A 16,166-nucleotide genomic window follows, 5' to 3' on the forward strand; every position below is an offset into this window, starting at 1 on the left:
CCGCTGCGGGGCCCGGCTGCGCACCCGGGAAGGGAGTTGCCGCACCGCGCGGCCAGGAGCTGCGCAGACACTAGGCTTGGGCAGGGCGCAAGGGCAGGGCTGCCGGAGCCAGCCGGTCTCCCGCGCCTCTCTTGGCGGGTCCCGAAGGGGCCGACTGCGGGCCCCCTCTGCTCCTGCGGGGTCAGGCGAGCTCGCGGGGCGGGGGGTGTCCCTAGGCAGCAGAAAGGTGAGGTAGGATAGCACTCCGGTTTTGCAGTTTTCTGCGCTTCTCGCCCTTAGCATTGAACTTTGCTCCATTTTTTGTTTGTTTGTTTATTTCTGCAGGAATGGGTCGCGAGTTTGCAGTAGGAATTCTCACTCTGGTATCTTAGTTACGGGACTTGCTTCCACCCCACCTCACCTTGGCACCCGCGCGCCTCCCGGTGCCTGAGGGCTCCTCCGTCCTATTGTCTTTACCGCAGCTTAGTTGCTTCTTATTTTTGTTTTCCTGCCCTCACAATTTTTTTTTTTTGAGTCGGTCCTACCTGAAAAGAAAACCTCACCCCCTAGCCCCGAAGAGTCTACGCGGGTCGGCGCCTCCGCACCCAGCCCCTGGCCCGCACGCCCCTTATCCCGCCGGGCGGGGAGAAGTTCCGTTACTCGGCTTTTATTCTTCTCCTGTCCGGCTGCCTCTGCCCTGCGTGCGTCCTGGGGGCGCCTTTACTTTTCACGCCTTCGGGAGAGCGCCAGACAGCCTTTCCCTGCAGTCGGTACCAGGAGGCTCCTCCGCGGCAGGAAGCACCTGCTCCAGGCTGGTCGCAGCCTCCCTCCCCACTCCGCGCCGCGGATCCCCAGTCCGGCCGAGCGCCCAACTTTCCCGCGGCGTCCGCCCGGAGGATGTACCGAGGCCCCTCTCGACTGGCCAGTCGGGTCTTGTGAAGCGACGCCACACGCCGCAGCTGCGACACCCGCGCTGGGCGGGGTCCGGGCGGGGGTCGCGAGTCTGCCCCCGCGCGCGGCGGGGGCCCCAAGCAGCTGCGGGAGAGGGGCGTGTCCGCCTTCACTTTAGGGCAGGATCTTCAGGGGAATCCGCCTGAAGGGCCCCCAGCGCACCGCCGACGGCTAGGAGTGGCCGGCCGGTGGCCGCTCCGAAAAGTGCGGGCGCGGCTTGGAAGTGCCGCTGCGACCGGGGCGACCGGGGCAGGGACAGATGGTGCGGATCGTCCCTCTCTGTGGTCTGCGTGAGTCAGGGCCTGGCGCGCTCCGGCCGCGGGCGCCGGGGGCTGGATCGGGCTGGCGCCCGCGGTCTCTCACACTCCCTCCCGCCACCCCCTAGAGGGGTGTGGGCCGCGGCTGCGCCGAGCCCTGTCCATGGTGCGCCGGCTCCGCGCTCTCCTCCCCCGGGTCCAGTTCTCCTACTTGGCGGCTTTCTCCCTCCCACTGGCTCCCGGGCCGCCCGGGTCCCGCCGTTCCTTTCTCCTTTCTTGGGTTTCTCCTTTTGTTCTTATCATCTCCAGCTGGTCTTTTTCTTTCCCCTTCCCCCATTCGCCAGTCCGCTCCCTCTCCCCCGCCCCCATTCTCTCTCCTGACTCGGGGGTTTCAAAACTGTTAGACATTTTGGCCTCTGCACTTTTGGGGAGTGGATGGAATTTCTCCTAACTTGGGGGAGGAGACCTGCCAGTCACTTGCTAACAAAAGTACCTCCTGTTATAAAACCGCCCTTTATTCTTGGAGCGCACACTCATTATTTCACCTCCTGTCACTCCATTTATTGTTCCTTCTTTTAAAATGGGGTTTATTGAAGAGGTTAGGCTGAATGGGGAAGGAGAAAAGTGCTACTTCAGGTGTTTGAAGTTAAGGGGAAAGCAAGATAAACTTAAGCCTGTGGACATCAGATTTTTTTTTAAAAAAAACAAATATGTCATAGATGAAACAAATCTCATTTTAAAAAACATTATGTTTTGGATATCATGACATGGTCTGACTTATTTACAGGCAACTTATAATAAGTCCTAAGAGTGTGAGTCCAGCAGTGGATGGTATGCTCACCAACTTTTTGATCTGAAAGTAAGTTTTAATTGAATACTGTGCAGTGAAGTTAGGACAGGAGGAGACGTTTGTTGGTCGCTAATAACATGGGACTAAAGTGTGTACCGCTGGAACAATCTCATTTCCTCTTTGAGTCATCTGCCTTGAAACCAGATGTGGATTTTGTAGGTCATTTTCTTTTATTTCCTTAAGCATTTTTAAAATATATCATTTATAAGCATCAAATCACGCCCTTCCCTTTTCCATTGAATGTTCTTTCTCAGTTTCTTCCAAGCCAATGTCATGTTGACTTTTATAAACCTCGAGGAAAGGGGAGATTAAAACTTTGTCATCAAGTTTGGCTTATTCACGGGTTCGAGTCAAGCAATAACATTGAGTGGTTTGCAAGGTCATTAGAAGTGGAAGCAGAGCAGTTTATGCAACATGAGTTTTAGGGTTAAATGCACCTTGTGGATTGTACACACTGAGATTGGAAATGACTTTGTGCTAATGGTCTGCTTTACACACCAGAATAACACAGATCTATCCGCAAGGTGAAAATGGCCCCTCTGCAGTCATCTGCTATTAAAAGTCTAGGTTTTTGTTCGTTTGTTTGTTCATTTGTTTTCAGGCCAGACTAAGGAGTCACAGGTTTTAGAAAAGAGAATGAGTAGGTTATTAGTGTAGATACGGAGCCGCCTTATTTTTTCAGACCAGTTAAAGAATAATAATTGAATATTCAAAAGGACTTTATGCCTTTAATTAACTGAAGTGTTCTTTTACTTGGAACACTTCTTTTCTTTCACTTTGAGAGAATCTTTACTAGTTGAGTTATTCTGTTACCTAGATTTACATAATTCTAGTCAATTTTGCATATTATGATATTCAGGTTTAAGATTTTCTCTATTCTTCCTCATTTTAGCTTGAGGCATTAGCATCGTCCTATTTTTAAAAAAAAGCAGAATTTGAGCATTAAACTTCACTGATCAAGGGATATCACAAAGTTATGACAAGCTTTCCTTTTAAATTATACACGTGACTTTCAAATCCTTAAATAGATTTATCATCAGGAATAAAAACCAATTTTACTTTTACTACCCATCCAGTAATGAATAGATTAGAAGCCTGCTTTGTTTTTCCAGTTCACATTTTAATTGCATAGCTGCATTGTTCTAATTTAAATATGTTTGTATGGGTTATGAAGCATCAAGGACACCTCCTTAAGGTTCACAGATATTCTAGATTCTTAGTCTTATTGCCTTGGTTCTGCTTTCAACCCTGGATGAGGATGTATGAAAAAAGATGCACAAACCATATGTGATTTTCACCTATTAAGTATAGACTTTCAAGGCATTAATATTCAACACGTGAAATGTAAAAAAAAGCTTTGTTTTAGAATGTGGAAAATCTAGGATACAATAATCATTTTAAGTATAGACCATATATGTATTCACCATGTTTATTTGATTTTCAACAACTTTGTAACAAGTTCCTATGAAAGTAAGAATTAACATAGTTGGTGTTCACAGTTTATTCCACTTATGCGTCTCTGCCCTTTTTTAAACTTGTGGCATGTGGCCATTACTAACAGGTGGTGCATTGCACATGTTCTAGGTGTGATTTGAAAAATAATTTGTGTATCCTAAAATATTATAAGCATATTTTAAAATTATATATATACATAAATTAAAATTATATATAATTTTTTAGGCCTTAATTGCAAGTTCAAAATTTACTTACAAAGTAGACTTTCCTACCTTCATCAGAGTCTACCCTGACCTTCTTCTAAAAGTTTGGACTGAGATTTTACGGGGAAATTCTTTTAGGTAGTTTGTATTTTTTACATGTAGAGACTCAATTCTTCTTGGAACAGATTATTTTGGTGACAGTGTATTGCACCAGACTGTCCTTAATTTCCGTTTTCATTAAAAATCTTCAATTCTTAAATCTATTGTGCCTCATTAAGCTTTAGGGTTATTAATTGTGAGATGTCAAGACTTAAAGCAACAGTTAATCTTGCTTTAAAACGCCTTCAAAAAAATCCTCATCCCCATCGTGTTTTCAAAGGGGTAGTCTCAAGTTAGAAGAGTGATTAAAAAAAAAAAATGAGCTGTTATTTAAGAAGTGTAGTGTTTGTATGTACTTCTATGGTTTTGCCCAAGTTAACATTATTCAAATTTGCTCTTTTGGCTCAAATACAAAAATTAATCAAGTTTAAGCACTGCACAGACTTGTGGTGAATTTCATCAGCCATTTAAAAAATATGATAGATTTGGAATTTGGGTTTTGTTATTTGAGTGATTATTTCACATCTGCCATGAGTACACCTTCTAGAATCTATTTTCAAGTTGGGTTAAGAACTTTAAGCTGAAACATAATTTGTATCAACAAATCATTACACCTCACATTTCTGTTTTTTCCTTCTACAAATTTATTTTTGTTTGAATTTTTCAGTAAATTATGCCAGTTAATTTGAGCGGATGATAGTCTTTGTGTATTTAACTAAATGTAGATAAGTTTTAAATTAAGCAAACCTATTCATGCCAGGGAGGAAGTATATACAGATAAATATTGTAGTAAGAGCTACATCTTCTGCATATACCAAGTGATGAGTTTAAAGTAGGCAGAAGGTGAATTCAGGATCTAAATGGGACCTTTTGAAAAATTTGAACTTAAAGATTATGATTTGTGTTACAATCGAGTTTTTAAGCTCTATTTTAGATTATGCATAAATACTGCTCAGTTTTTCCATCTTACTCTGTTTAGGACCCAGTGTACTTCCTTGTCTGAGCTTCCAACTGTACTTACAGCAGGCAGGCTCTTGGGTTGCATATATATACGCAGTACGTATGTTGAGGACTGCTATCTACATGCGTTCCCTGCAACATTTACCACAATTTGGCATGAACCGTCAATTGATAGTTAATTGATAACTTTGTGTGTGTCATCCAGGGTGGTTTGGGCACAAAGAGTATAATAACTTTGTTCTGTACAAGTGAGCTGCCCTGACATAGTGTCAAGGTCAAGAGCTAGTGTCAAGGGCAGAAAGCCCGGGGTTCTAATCCGGTCCAGATGTAGTTTAGTCTCTTAAACTCTGCTGACCTCATTTTCCTCAATAATAAAACCTCGGGCCTGGTTGGATTAGTTGATCTCTAAGGGACTTTCTAGTTCTGTGACTCTTGGGGCTGCTTAAAATATCCCAAAATGATTCTTTTTCAAAGACTTTGGAATGACTTTAGTAACTAACCTGAAATGCAGAGATTTTTCAGGTATTCAGAGTGATAGAGTATGATTTTTGAGGGCTATTGACAATAGTTTATCATATACGATGGCATATCATTCAGCATTAAGAATATAGCTCTTTTTTGGGCTTCCCTGGTGGCACAGTGGTTAAGAGTCCGCCTGCCGATGCAGGGGACGCGGGTTCGTGCCCCGGTCTGGGAAGATCCCACATGCCGCGGAGCGGCTGGGCCCGTGAGCCATGGCCGCTGAGCCTGTGCGTCCGGAGCCTGTGCTCTGCAACGGGAGAGGCCACAACAGTGAGAGGCCTGTGTACCGCAAAAAAAAGGGAAAAAAAAGAATATAGCTCTTTTGGATGGACCTAGAGATTATCATATGAAGTGAAATAAGTCAGACAGAGAAGGACAAATATCATATGATATCACGTGTATGTGGAGCCTAAAAAAAAATGCAAATGAACTTATTTGCAAAACAGAAATAGACTCACAGACATAGAAAACAAACTTATGGTTACCAAAGGCAAAAGGGGGGAGAGATAAATTAGTAGTTTGGGATTAACATATACACACTACTTTGTATAAAATAGATAAACAACAAGAACCTACTATATAGCACAGGGAACTATATGCAGTAGCTTGTAATAACCTATTAAGGAAAAGAATCTGAAGAACTTACGTACATATATATATGTATGTATGTTTAACTGAATCACCTTGCTGTATACCTGAACTAACACAACATTGTAAATTAACAATAAATAATAGTTCTTTTTTAAAAAAGAATATGGCCTCTTGACCTAGCATGTTCTTCTCTAGTCATTTTTACAGATATGTCTGTATTCATGATGTATGCATGATGTATATATTTACACATACAGGGATATGCATTGAAGCATTGTTTATAATTACAAAAGATCAGATGAGATGGTCTCTGAAAGTCCGGTAGGGCCTGATTTAATAAATTATGGAGTAAAGTGCAGTCAGATTTGAGAACCCCTGCTGTGTGGAACAAAACATTTTGGTTCTACTTACAGTTCAAGAAAATTATTGTTGAACCACCTAATGTTTTAGCATAATTACTAGGTATCTACCTAGAAAAGCTTCAGGGAAGGACAGCCAAAATCATCAGTGGGATTTCAAGGCCTCTGAATGAAGAGGAATTGGACATAGACCACAGAGAGAAGCTATAACTGAAGAACAGAAAATCAAGGAAAGTAGAAATAAGATGAAGATGACATACACTAACACTAGAACATCCTAAAGTTGGGTTGAGAACAACCTGTAGCAGGCTGAGCTTATAAGTAAGTCCAAGGAAAATTGGCTAAATTTAATGGGTAGTTATGTAATAGATAGTTTGCATATTGTATCATGGAATGACCACACTGTGCTGAGTTATCTGTGCCCGAGAGATTATACTAGTTGGTTAAACCATTAAGATATTTCTTACATTCTCTTGACTGATTGAATATTTAATTTTTCACCTGTTCTGATAGTGAAAAGGTAGCCTAAAGTGGACCTTACTAGTACCTAGAACTTGAGATGCAGAAGAATGTTTAGTATTAGAATCGGATGTTTTGGTCTACAGCCTCAATTAAGTAAGATATTTAACTTTCTCAGGTAGCATTGGGAGAATTAGTGGTGTAATGCTTTTAAAACAGCTTGAGTCATTTAAAATGAGGTGTTATTACAAACATAATATGGCATTCATAATCCAGTAACTTGGAGAAGTATTTGATCCATGATCTGTTCTTAGATTTTCTTTTGCAGAATACACCTACCTATACTAAAAATAAATAAATAAATCCTGGAATAATAGTGTACTTCTGTACTACTGCATACTGTTATTTTAATATTGTTTTTTATGTTAATTTAAAAAATTAACTTGACCATAGCATACTTATGTGCGACCATATAGTTTTATATTTTTATGGTCTTAGTTTTAATGTTTGTTTTTGTGTTTTTTAAAAAATTGTACTTGACCATCATAATTTAAAACATTCATGTGGAGTTTCCCCACCCCCATTCTGTATATAATTTAGTGTTTTGGTGGATTAAGGAATTAGTAAAAAAAAAAAAAAAAAAAAAAGGATCATAATTTGGAATCTTTATTATTCCAGAAATTATTGGAACTAGAAATGTGAAATGACTCTCTTTATCCTCATTATTATAATAAATTTTTAGTTTATTCAGCTTTCTTCTGTTGCATTAAATATCAAAATTTGTAAAATTCTGGCAAAGGGAAATCTAAATTGTAGGGACAGGAAATAGTTTAGTGGTTTCTGGGGCTGGATATGGATGGAGACAAGAGATTGGTTACAAAGGGGCATGAGGGAATTTTGTGGGTGACAGGAATGCTCTAGAACTTGATGGTGGTGGTTAGGTGAATGTATAATTTTTGAAACTCATTGAACTATACTCTTAAAATGGATGCATTTTATTGTATGTAAATTATACCACAATAAAATTGGTTAAAATATAAATGACGATTCACACATTAAAAAAAGAAGTATCGAATTTCGTATTACTGCTTCCAGTAAGGATTCTAAGGAATGCCCTTTCAGTGTTTTTTTTTTCCCATATGCAGTTCTAAGACATTTCACAATTTATTTTATTTTTAGTAATAATCAGTAGGTCATTCATATAAGTCAGAAGAGCACACACGCCAGATAAAACTATTTGAAACTTTAGGTATTTGCTGTCATCTCTTCAAATATTTTTTTTTAAAACCAACGTCTGGTAGTACTAAACCTTAAAAATGAAATAAGTTTAATTGTAGGGAAGGAAATTAACATGTTACCTCAGCTAATTATTTCTATAACCTTGTAACATAGGTGGTTTTATTTCCATTTTAGAGACTATCAAAGAGGGAGTCAGACAGTCTGAGTATTTATTGTGAGAATCCATAGTAGAACCATATCTGGTTATAGCAGAGTTAAGCCTGACTGCAAGGCCCAAGGTGTTTTCCCTCCACCAGGCTGGGACCCTTTTAATATGATATTCAGGGAATGAATATCGAATTAGAGGGAAATTTCAATTCCTCACTACTGAGTTTATAAGGTTTTTGTAAAGTAGTTAACTTTTGAGTTACATTCTCTATTTAATTTTGACCTTAAATAGTTTGATTTATTTTGGCATCTGAAACCAAAATTTAATGCTTGGTTAAGATTTTCATTCTTTTTTTTTTTTTTTTTTTTTTTTAATATGTTCCCTTAGAGAAAGAAGAAAAAAATCTTAGGTAAATGATTCATAATCAGTTTTATAATGTCTTCAGCTTGTCTTGATCAACAAATAATGTGTTGGTAGGTACTCAAAAAATATTTTTTTGTCTGTGAATCCTGGAATTTAAAATACTTTCTAAGAGCCAAGAAAGCCTCAGGCTACGCGTGGTTGTTTTTGTTTTTTGGGTTTTTTTTTTTTTTTTGAAACTGTGGTTTTTCAGTGTTCTTTTCCGTAAAAGTAAATTCAAGAGATTCTATCATTGTGTTAAAACATTTTAATGTTTAATGGCACATTTTCCATGTTTGAATAATTTGAATTACTTCTCCCACAAATGAAATCAGTTGACATCTTTTAAAAATATATACGTCCACATCTACAACAGGTTTTTGTGTGACTGTTTTGTGGCGTGACTGAGTACACGCTGATTTGTTTGCTGCCCAGAAAGCCTAGAACTATTTTGTTTGTAACTTGACCTATCGTTGGTGGGTGGATACACTTGGCTTGACTATAATAGCAAACAAAATGTCTCTTAGTTGGTTGGGGAGCTGTTAAGCGAACTCTGAAATAAATCACTTAAAAAACATTAAACTTATTAAGTTAAAGGCTATGATTTAATCCCTGTGCTTAACACAAATCTTTAATAAATCAGAGGCTGTGACTACTTTAATTTTTTTTCTTTTGTTGTCTTAATTGGTTAACACAACAGTTCAAAGTCTGCAGTTCGTTCTTTATGGCTTTCTGGTCCAGTTAGTAAAGAAAAGTGTGTTTTGTGCAACCAAAATATTAGTCTTTTACAGCTCCTTTGGTATACACCCCCACAAGAGCAACTCCAAGATTGGGTTCTCATGTCTTGCTTCTCATATTATATTTCAGGAAATTCAAAATTTAAATTTCACACACACACACACACACGCACACACACTCACTCTTTATGAAAGTATCAAATGTATACGGGACAGTGTATGTATAAGTGGATAGCCTGCTGAGTGTTCATTAATTGATCATAGTATTTAATCAGCACCCAGTCAAGACACAGCATTTCCAGCATCCCAGGGGTATCCTCTCCAATTTTAGCCATCTCTTCAATGGTAACTATTTACTTGACTTATAATAGCATATATCAGTTTAGCTTATTCCCATACTTTATGAAGTCATACACATACAGTGTTCTGTATGTGTACATACAGCCGTTCTGTATGTGTACAGCCGTTCTGTAGCTGGCATCTTTCACTCAATTTGTAGAATCATCTGTATATTTGTATCTTATATATTGTTTTAATAGTCACAAAATTAGGAAAGGCTCATGGACTCTACAGAAGAATCTGGGGGATTAAGGAAGGTGAAAACTGAGTTAAAAACAAAAATAAAAACAGGCTGTTTCATTGCAGCTAAAGGTCACTTCAGTGTTTATGGTGTCAAACTACGAAACACCTTTTGTGGATTTTCTACCTAGATATCTTATTCTTTAGTTCTGGTAAATTGGCAGTATTGTTTCACCAAAAACCAAAAACATTTGGAATTTAATAAGGTATAGCTTTTCTTGCCCTTCCCTATATCAGAAGGAGGATGGAGACAAAGCACTAAATATCTTTTTGACTTGAAGTCTTAAAGCAGAAGGTTTGGGTGTTAAGACTAATCTTTTCAGTGATGCTTCTTAATACCTTCTCTGAGCTTCCTAGTGACCCACTGCTCAATGAGGCCCTACCCAGATTTGTTCTTAATTAATTTTTATTGGAGTATAGTTGCTTTGCAGTGTTGTGTTAGTTTCTACTGTACAGCAAAATGAACCAGCCATACATATATATTTATCCCATTTTTGGATTTCTTTCCCATCTAGGTCACCACAGTGCACTAAGTAGGGTTCCCTGTGCTGTACAGTATGTTCTCATTAATTATGTTTTATGCATAGTATCAAGATTTGTTTTTAATTTAAAAAAGGTTAAGTTGGGGGTTACAATACCACAAACTGCTAGTTTTCCGGCTGGTCAGTGCATCTTTGGGTATAGTTGATCCTCTTTTGTGTTTGTGTAGCTTTTTTAAATATCTGAGAGGTTGCCATGAAGGATGCAGAGCGCCATGCTTGTCCCAAGCTTTCTTTCTGAGGGCCTTTTCTCTCCATTTATAATACATGTTCAGTAGAGCTAGAATCTGGGTGGAGGATTCCATGCATAAGGATAAGGACTAAGGAATCCATATCCAGAGGTAATGGCCCACCAAGGGTCTGTTTTTTTTCAAGGCAGCTCTAATTTATTTATGTTTGTACATGAGTGGACTTTACAATATTTAGAAAGATTGTACTCTTGTGTGGCTTTAGCTTACTGATATCTAATTGGTATTTCACTTGTGTTTCACCCTTACACATAGTTTTCTACCGTAAAAGCAATTGTTTACATACAGTGTTTGTGTTTTCAGCATTAAATTTTATTTACAGTTCTGTCTTTTTTGTTTGACAGATAGCTAAGAACATTTGGGGAGAATCGCATAACCATTGATTTAATTTACCATCTGATTTATAGCTAAGTGCCTTGTAAATGAAACTGAATTAAATCCATGATTTGGTTTATGGTCTTTCCCTTTATTTGAGGCTGTCTCAATGGAGCTTTGTTTAAAAGGGGGATAGTGGTATATTTGAATGTAGATAACAACGGATTATGTGTAGATAGCTTATAACATTTTATGGCCTAGAATAAAAGCATTTTGGAAAACAGTGAGGTTACTTTTTCTAGAGTTTGTGTATGTAATGGATTTGTTAAGAATCGTCAAGACTCTGATATCTTATTTTCTGAAGTCTTGGTTCTTCATAATTAAAATAAATAATATATAATAATATACATAATACGTAATAATATGTATTATATATTATATATAAGTTGTATATATTGGAATAAAATTATGTATAATAAATTAAATATATATACATATGGTGTGTTTCTGGAATACTACGTTGGTGGGTATGCCACGATATAAATTGAGACTGTCCACCTCCAAACACAGTCTTCTCAAACATCATGCTGTATCAAATTGTATTTACCTCTTTATATTTCCACATTGAGATATTTTGCTTATCTGAAATTTACTTTTGTATTTGGTATGAAATAGGAGGTCTTTTTTTTTTTTTTTTTGCGGTATACGGGCCTCTCACTGTTGTGGCCTCTCCTGTTGTGGAGCACAGGCTCTGGACACGCAGGCTCAGAGGCCATGGCTCACAGGCCCAGCCGCTCTGCGACATGTGGCATCTTCCCGGACCGGGACACAAACCTGTGTCCCCTGCATCGGCAGGCGGACTCTCAACCACTGCGCCACCAGGGAAGCCCCGAAATAGGAGGTCTTAACATGTGGGTAGCTGTCATTTGTCAAAGAAAACTTCTGGTTTTTCTAAACAAATGCTTCCTCTATTAAGTACAGATTGCCATAGGCTTCTGGATGTCCTTTTTTCTCTCTCCAATTGTGCTGATTGCCTAGTGAGGCAGTGTGCACAATGGTTAAGAATGTTGGCTCTGGAGCAGGACGACCTGTTTGGGGCCCTGGTTTTGACACTTGGCTGTTGTGTGAACTTGGACAGCATGTGTGGCGTTTCTATCCCGCAGGATGTCCATTTGTAAAATGGGGGTAATAAGTAGTATCTGTCATAAGGTTGTTAGGAAGAGTAGGTGGGTTAATGTATATACATCATTTAGAAAAGTGCTTTCATATGGTAAACAAGATGTAAGATCTTTAACTGAAGATTTGGGGGTATAATCATTACCCTCGTTTTGCACAAACATAATCAAGGGGTAATTTAATTGTTTGAATAAGTTTGAGTACTTGCTACGTTCGAAGCTCTGTTCTGTGTTCAGTGTTCCAGGGGGATAACTTGTCCTTCTGCATGGAATGCTGCCAGTGCCCCTTAGATGGCATGCGGAAGCCACAATTGAAGGGCGCATATTTTAACATTCCTCCTTTAATTCTAACAGATGTTGTCTAGGCTGATACAATTAGGGAAAGGGATGAATATATATGGAGTGTCATTCTGTCGGCAATTTGATTTGGGAATTACAGGTAATCAAACGAGCTATTCTGGTGTCTTCCTAGGTCTGTCTCTTTGCTACTGTGATTTAATTCTTTAATGTTCTTTTATGGACACAAGCGTGTGTGTGTGTGTGTGTGTGTGTGTGTGTGGTTTTGAGACTAGCCTGCAACCAGAGTAGGTTACTTAGTCTCTGAATGTTTTTAACATGATCATGAGGGCCCAGCAGAGAGGAGAGGGTTAAGGGTAGCCTTATCATACTGGTTGATGCCAGTACAGAATCTGCAAAATCAGAGTGAAGGTAGATTCGTTGTTCTTGTAGATGTTGATGATTTATTAATGGTTAGATGCAGGAAATGTTACATTTAACTTAGTTTAATTCCATCTTAATAATATTGCATTATTTTTGAGTAATTACTATGTGCAGGCACTGTTCAAAGTACTTTACATTTATTAACTCATTTAATTTGCAAAAAAATTTTACTCAATTACGTATGAGGACCCCAAAGCACAGATAGGTTAAACTGAGGTGCCCAAAGTTATTTTGTTAAGTGATGGAGCTAGGATTCAAATGCCAGCAGCCTGATGTTGGAGCCTGTGTTCCTAGGTTTGATACTTATTTGAATGCAGGTAAAAAAATTAAGGCAGGATAGACTTCTTAAAACAGCTTTTTCCACTGTAAAATGTGGTACATGTAGAGGGAGTATATAAAGCATACATGCAGTTTACACAGTGATTAAAGTTTACAAAATAGGTCCATACAACTACCAGACATCTTGAGAAATAGAATATTACCAGTGCCTTGAAAGTCTCCAGAGTGCTGTTCCCATTTCCCTCCTTCCTCCCAGACGTAACCGTTATCTTCATTTTTGTGATAATTATTCATCGATTTTCTTTATATTACCATCTATGTATATATTCCTTTTATACATGTGTAAGTGTATATATAGAGATGTTTATATAAACGTGTATATATCATGCATATATGTGTAAATGCACCATGTATACATGTGTATGTATGTATATGTGTGTATATATACACAGATGTGTGTATATATATATATATATATATATATATATATAAAATATACTTTTTGTGATTCCTTCTTCTCAGTATTATGTCCGTAAGATTCATTCAACTGTCATGTAGCTATAATGTATGCATTTTCACTGCTCTAGAGCACTGCATGCTATAAATATGGTACAATTTACTTACTCAGTTTATTGCTGATGGACTGTGTGTCTGGTTTCAGAATTTTGCTGCTGCAGACATTCCTGTACATGCCACCTGGTCATAAGTGCCAGGGATACTCTAGGGCTGCATTTCCCAAATTTTAGCTTATATAAAAATCACCTAAAGCTTGTTAAACGTAGATTCCTGGCCCGATCCCCTGAGCTCCTGATTCAGTACATCTCCAGCAAGCTCCCAGTGATGGAATGCTGGTCTGCTCTGGGGTGTGTCCCAAGGAGTAGGATTGCTGGGTTACAAGTTATGTGCCTGTTCTTCTTTACCAGCTACTGCAAGAGTCGTTCTCCAACTGGTCCACCAGCACCATGTACATACTTTTCTTTTTCCATAATCTTAGTATGCATATTCTGGTTAAGCTTTAGCATTTTTAACGACCTGGTGGACTGCATAATGGTATCTCTTTTTGGTTTCAATTTGTATTCTTTTGTTTACTAACACTATGGAGATTGTTTTGTTTTTATATATGTTCCCGCCTTTCGTCTTCCTTGCGGTGTCTGCAGAGCCCTAGTCCGTGGAATGAAGTCTGTAACTCGTCTGTAGCTTGGCCTTGCTATTGGTTGCCCGTTCTCTTTGCCTAACGTTTTCAGTCATGGTTTGTATAGTATCTTTCCAAGGAGTGTGAGCCTTCTGGAAAGCTGACTCGTGATTAAATCTATTATTTGTGGAGTGCTTACTATGTTCCAGGCCAAGCAGGCTGCCTGCATTGTCTTATGTAATCCTCACCTCAGCCTCCTGAGATAAGTCGGCATCATTATCATCATCCATTTTACAAAAGTCTGAATGCAGCCTGGCTTAACCCAAAGGCACACCTCTAGGAACCTCCCAGGGTTTGAGTATTTCTTCCTCCCTGGTAACAATCAGGTCCTTGGAAGTCTCCAAGAGCTGACCCAGTGGGAGCAAGATAAGTCTTTCTATTCAAGATTTTGTAGGATTGCAGCCTGGAGGAGAATTTGGACTCTAGAATGAAGACTTCAAGGATCTCAATTCCAGGGAGCAACCTTTGGCCTTACGAATAGGAAAATCTAACACTGAGCCAGTATTAGGCTAGGCTGCTGTGGAAGTAGGTGATTTCTGTCTCTGGCCGAACAACCCCTAGTGGTGATTTTAAGAGATGCAGGTAACTGATGATTGGTTGACAGTGCTGTGAATTGCCCTGTTTTTCCTGACCTCAGGCTGGCTTGGCCCTGAACTGTAGACACACAGCAGTGCAGAGACACATGTGATTCTCTGTTCCCAGGACTTGGGCTTCCCCGAGCACTTGAAGAGACTTGGTTGTCTGCTCTCAGACCCTCAGTGTCCAGCCATCCTAGTGGTCTTGTGGCCCTGCTGGCGGTCTCAGGATGTTATTTGGCCTGGCTTCTTCTTGATCTTCAGCCTTGGCCTCTGAGTATTCAGTAATGTTGTGACCTTGTTGGTAATTTTAGTGTCTTTCAAGAGACCTAATAAATAGTGCTTCTTATCCATCTAAGTTCTGGATGAATAAGACAAAAGAGTCAGCAGATAGAGAACCACAATACAACCTTTATTACTGAGAAAGACGAGGGTAGAACATACATAGGGTCGCTGAATTAATTCCCCTCCCCCTACACCCGCCTCCCATCTTTAATGGTGCTGGTTGAGAGCCAGCTTCCCACCTAGGGATCCTGCTGTTTTAAGGTCATCTACAGCATAGCAACATTTGCACTGTGGAAGGAGGCTGGGCTCCCAACAGAAAAGAGGTGAGGAAGGGACCAGGCTCTGTGTGCCCGGTTGTTTCATCCAAACTGACCAGAAAGGTTGACAGAGGTTGGGGGGTGGGTGGAGGTGGGACGTTGCTCGTGTAGCTCTATATGGAAGGAGGGAGTAAGGGTTCCGCTAAGCCTTCCTCAGAGTTTGCATTAACCATTGAGTTTATTATGTTTTTACCCATCAAGTGTGTGCTCATCCCAAAGAGTGGCAGTCACCCTCAGAGGGAGAGATGGACTCTCTCAGGACAGTCTTGCTCCCAACTTCATGAAATCCTGGACGATCAATAGCTTTACTTCATAAAGAGTCCTCAAGCCTAATGCGGCACGCAAGATGGTCACAGCAGCGCGGGCACATCTCGGAGATACTGTGTGTTAGATTCCAGAGCAGTGTGATAAAGCAAATACCGTAGTAAATGGAGTCACAAATTTTTTGGTTTCCTAGTGCGTATAAAAGTTCTGTGTACCCTATACTGTGGTCTTTTAAGTGCGCAATAGCATTATGTCTACAAACGCAATGTACATGCCTTCATCAAAAAGACTTCAGGGCTTCCCTGGTGGCGCAGCGCTTGAGAGTCCGCCTGCCGATGCAGGGGACACGGGGTCGTGCCCCGGTCCGGGCAGCTCCCACGTGCCGCGGAGCGGCTGGGCCCGTGAGCCATGGCCGCTGAGCCTGCGCGTCCGGAGCCTGTGCTCCGCAACGGGAGAGGCCACAGCAGTGA

General features: G+C 40.0%; 1 protein-coding gene across 1 annotated transcript in view; it reads left to right on the plus strand.

The window, feature by feature from the left end:
• The window catches only part of CDH2 (cadherin 2), a 219,928-nt gene that overhangs the window by 434 nt on the left and 203,328 nt on the right, over positions 1–16,166 (plus strand). The window lies entirely within an intron of this gene.

Source organism: Lipotes vexillifer, unplaced genomic scaffold (assembly GCF_000442215.2).
Source record: "Lipotes vexillifer unplaced genomic scaffold, Lipotes_vexillifer_v1.1 scaffold1018, whole genome shotgun sequence".
NCBI lineage: Eukaryota > Metazoa > Chordata > Mammalia > Artiodactyla > Lipotidae > Lipotes > Lipotes vexillifer.